Raw genomic sequence first — 5,427 nt, 5'->3', positions numbered from 1 at the left:
ACGGATTTTTTGGCGTCAGTAAATCGGACCAGTAATGCATCGTTTTAATCGTCCCAGTAGTTCCCTGTAATCATGGCAATTTTTATCACTTCACACTCTCACGAGAATCAGCAAGACAAATTTAGACAGTAAAAACAATAACGATGTAAGCGACATACAGTCAATGTTACCTCTAAAGTTCACCTCAGTACACTTTCAATCAAAAATAATCGTGTGACGTCACAAACGTTTACACATTGATCCGATATAAAATTTTGACCCACAATTCATAGTACCAATGGTTTCCAACCTCACGTTCCAACATCACGTTCTCCCGAGAATCAAAGTAAAACCTTTGAAAAGCTTATAAGATGTGTAATTTTAAGAACATCATGCTTTTTAAGTAAATAAAACAGTATACTTCGCATACTTTTATTTCTCAGGGGAGTTTTAAAGAGTAAGACGACACTTAACCAACGTCAGCTTTGACGTCACAATAAGCACTGATAAGGGGAAATTACTCTAATTGAAGTTATTGTAAATCTGCTGAAATGACCAAAATCCTCTCAAAATCTTGCAAAGGCTAAGATAAAGAACAGCTGACGAATAAGGACATTTCTTCAGATACAGGAAACAGTTGTAAATTGCACTAATTTGGATGAATGCTCACAAATATTTTATTCACTATAATTACGGTAATTTCCTGAAACGTAACGTTATACGTAGCAGCGCCTTTTTTTAAAGGGGGTTGGTGGGTGGATGGCAGCCTCATCCAAAAAATCTTTGCAAGCAAAAAGAAAAATAAATCATGAAAATTCTAATCTTTCAGCCCTTTAGCAGTTCAATGGTTTCTTTATTTTCACTTCCATTTATTACATGCGGGGGGGGGGGGGGGGGGGGAGGGGGGACAACACCATGTTCTTTTAACATGATAAGCAAATATTTTTAAGCGTAAATTAAGAATAAAATTAAACATTAATTATTTTTTTTTAAGTGGAGGGGCAAATCCATTGTAAGTCGATTTTCTATGTATAAATTGACAAAAATGAAAAAAAATTTAGCATGGGGGGAGCTCTATGATGAGTCAAGTTTTATATTTAAGTTTAAGAAAAAATGTCTACTGCAAAAAAAAGGGGGAAATCAATCAATCAATCATAATCACAATCACTTTAAAAGAGGAGATGCAGTGCAATGGATATTTATATATTAAAATCTTTATTATTTAACAACATTGTATCTGAGATTAAACTATTGTTCTACATATAAATAAATAAATTATAACAAATCTTATAAACTATGAATAATGAAAATTTACTGAAAAATAGGTATGTTTTATTTTTTGGCATTCAAATTTCACGTTGTTAATTTTATTAATTTATTATAATTCATTGTTTGATCACATGCTGTGCTCGCCCCAACGGTCGCACCGTAAAACATATTACCGAGCGCAGCGAGGATTAATGGTAACACGTAAATATAAGAAAATCAATGAAAAATGAATGTTGAATCAGGGGTACTAAGGCCAAAAAAAATTCTTCCAGCCCTGGGCGGCGCCATATTGGCAGCCATTTTGTTTTAAAAAGTTAGTTCGATCATTGAATGACTGGCACTTATCGATGTATATTACCCCTCAACTCGATTCAAATGTTCCAGTGTTTCAATAGAAGGAAATTTGAATTAAAAGAGAATAAAAAAAAGACAACAGATAAGTTTCAATTGTGCTTCAATCAAGAAACACGACTTGTTCTATGTACGTCTTATCAAATTATCTGATGGAAAATAAAAACATTAACATCAAGGAACTAATCTTCTAGATACTGAATAAAGTATTCAATTTTATTACCGCGGCATTTATATGAATTAAATTGATAAACATTGAAAGAAGATATAAAAAAAAGTTTGGAATAACGTAACTCTCCTCGGCTATTTCCGAGGATAAAACGTGTACGTTTTACGTCTGAAACATGACGTCATAATGTAGACTGATCACACGACGTTTAGTTCACCTTTGGCTAACGATTTGAGTAGGCAACCAAGCGGATCCTACTGTTTGCGTTTCAAATATATTTTGTTCTACAAAAATCAAACTGCACTGTGTTAAATCTGCGCTCGGTCCAACGGTCACACCGTTTACATATTACCGAGCGCAGCGAGAGGCGGGCGAAGCCCGCCTCGCGAAGCGAGGATTAATGGTAACACGTAAATATAAGAAAATCAATGAAAAATGAATGCTGAATCAGGGGTACTAAGGCCAAAAAAAATTCTTCCAGCCCTGGGCGGCGCCATATTGGCAGCCATTTTGTTTTAAAAAGTTAGTTCGATCATTGAATGACTGGCACTTATCGATGTATATTACCCCTCAACTCGATTCAAATGTTCCAGTGTTTCAATAGAAGGAAATTTGAATTAAAAGAGGATAAAAAAAGACAACAGATAAGTTTCAATTGTGCTTCAATCAAGAAACACGACTTGTTCTATGTACGTCTTATCAAATTATCTGATGGAAAATAAAAACATTAACATCAAGGAACTGATCTTTTAGATTCTGAATAAAGTATTCAATTTTATTACATTGACATTTATATGAATTAAATTGATAAACATTGAAAGAAGATATAAAAAAAAATTCGGAATCACGTAACTCTCCTCGGCTATTTCCGAAGACAAAACTTGAACGTTTTACGTCTGAAATATGACGTCATAATGTAGACTGAGCACGCGACGTTTAGTTTAACTTTGACGAATGATTTGAGTAGGCAACCATACTGGCGGATCCTACTCTGTGCGTTTTAAATGGATTTTATTATACAAAAATCAGACTACACTCTGTTAAATCTGCGCTCGGTCCAACGGTCACACCGTTTACATATTAGCTTTACAAACAAAATGTGTATAAAATGTTTTGAAGAATCAAAATCCATGCCAAAATAAAACGCAAATTAGTACATCATGGAAAAAAATCTGCTTTGTAATCACAAATTGCAAATGTACATACCGTATTCAATATGGATATTGATGAAAAAATGTATTACGCTATTGTAATTATTTCTTCTTGTACATGTATGAATACATTGATCAGTGTGTATATTTTGACCTTCAATGTTATTGTATATTTATATGCTGGGAAATAAAGTATGAAAAACAAACTCACAAGTCCCTTGTATATGCGTGCAAGGGACTCGATGCGGGTTTTGCGATCAGTGTCTTTTTCAGTTTCAAAAGTATTGGTACATTTTTTGCAAAATACTTGTTTGCAATTTGGCTGCAGCTGTCATTGAAGTTTTTTTTTTTTAATCGCTAGGTAGAACAATAAAGAGCTATACTGGAACATGTGTGTGTATTGAACTTTTTACGTACTGAATTGTATCGTATTGTTAGCCTCGTTGTGCTTTCAAAATATCTTAATGTTACTTTTCAATATGAAACATTTGATGATCAAAATATATACCCTCAACATTTTACTGTAAGTGTTATTATGTGGTACATAATACATGTATATGATAAATATGATATATACTGTATGATTATACGAATTATTAAAGGGCTCTGTGATCAGACCGAAATAATCACATCATGATATTCAAATAATAGTTTCTTATTACTTAAATTTATATGATTTTCAGCAATTGCACGAATGACATATTTATGTGATTTTCATTTATTTTAATTAATTATGCAAACCCCACTTGCGCTCTAACAATACGTCATTTGAATTTATTGCACTGTACATTACAATTCGCTGTGCTATCACAGAGACACTGAAAAATGTCAATATTTGAAGGTAGAAATAGAAAACGGTGATCCAAAAGGGAAAATATCAAGTAAAAAAGATATCACGGTATACATAGAGTGGAAAAGGCTATGTACTAGTCGAAGGTATTTGTTTATCATACATGTAACACTTCATTTCAATTTTCAGATCTTTCGAAAGTACATTATTGATAAGAGATTTAGCAAGGCAAACCTTTTTCCATCATTTTATATCAGTTCAACTATGAATTGTTTACGTGTGCCTAGAGCAGTGTTTAAATATCTTAATTTATAGATATATATGTTTTGGGCATCAATTGATGTTGTTTAAAATTGTCAAAATACATGCAAGTAGGACAATGATTTTGTGGTTTATTTTCTTCGGGTACTTTTTATTTGCCTCTGCTTCGTTCATCAATGAAGCGTTGAATACTAAAAAAAACACGTTTGTATTGAATCCATTTTCACAGTGAAAGATTACGAAATGCTTCTAACGAGTCTTTTATAATGACAAATCAGAGATATTCATATTCTCACGTTTGTTGATGAACGCTGGAGATTTTGTTTTGTCATATGATCAGATTTACATCCAAAATGCACTTGATATTTATCATATCGTAACATGCAAAATGTCATGAGAATTGAAATTATTTAGTGGCATGTTCCAAAATAGAAGCAACATTGTTCAAAATTCTAAAAATTCAGATGAGAGGGATTAGGTTTATTTAAAAGTATTTGAGACATGCATATATTATTTAACGTTGAAGAAAGAACAATACGAAAAACTGCCTCTGAATTTCAACAATTTTGTGGCACAACCCGTTCATCTTTTCACCAATTATAAATCCATTATTTAACTGTAAAAAACTGCGCTACATCTGTTTTGACCATCTTTTGGATGAAACACAGAACGACAGATCGGCCTCTATAAATCTAAGCATTTTAGATTGGAGCAATTCAGCTGCAAATGATTTAAACAGCTGTAGCGATTAAATCTAGAAATCTTGACGAATTAAAAGAACTGATAGATACTTTCATCCACCACTTGCTTCGTAAAATAACAAATCAGGGTTGATAAGAAAAGCGATGTTACTAGCGTTATTGCGCTCCATGGTCTTCTCAATCAATGTTTGCCGATATATTTGTCGAAAATAATCGACATTCCATTCTAAATGCCTCGAAACTCATAAAACTTTCTACAATCAGGGTTTCTCAAATGAGACATTATCGTGGTATAATTTTCAGTAAATGTGATAGTGCCTCTAAAAAAGCCAATTAGAACTTCGATCTATGTAATGTTTGTAACACTGTAGAGAATACCATTTCTGTCGATAATTGTAATTGCTCCAGACTGAATCGAATATCAAAATGGAAATACCACTGCATTAAAAAAATCAACCACAATTGCATATAACAATTCTTCTTTAAGCTTCAAAAATACCATAGAGTATTGATATCAATATAATTTCTATAAATATACATGTCTAAGAAATAAAGAGCTCTCAGATAGTTACATGTATATGTATCATGCAAATTTGGTAGTTTTAAAGACGAGAAATCTGTTGAAATTGACTGATGGTCTCAAAACTACACATAGCCTGTCTAAACCCGTGTGTGTGTGTGTGTGTGTGTGTTAGTGTAAGGACATTATAACATGTCATTTGCATATATACCGAGTGGGTGATAATTGCTATTGCT

Source organism: Crassostrea angulata, chromosome 7 (genome assembly GCF_025612915.1).
Source record: "Crassostrea angulata isolate pt1a10 chromosome 7, ASM2561291v2, whole genome shotgun sequence".
NCBI classification, from domain to species: domain Eukaryota; kingdom Metazoa; phylum Mollusca; class Bivalvia; order Ostreida; family Ostreidae; genus Magallana; species Magallana angulata.
This window is presented reverse-complemented; position numbering follows the sequence as displayed.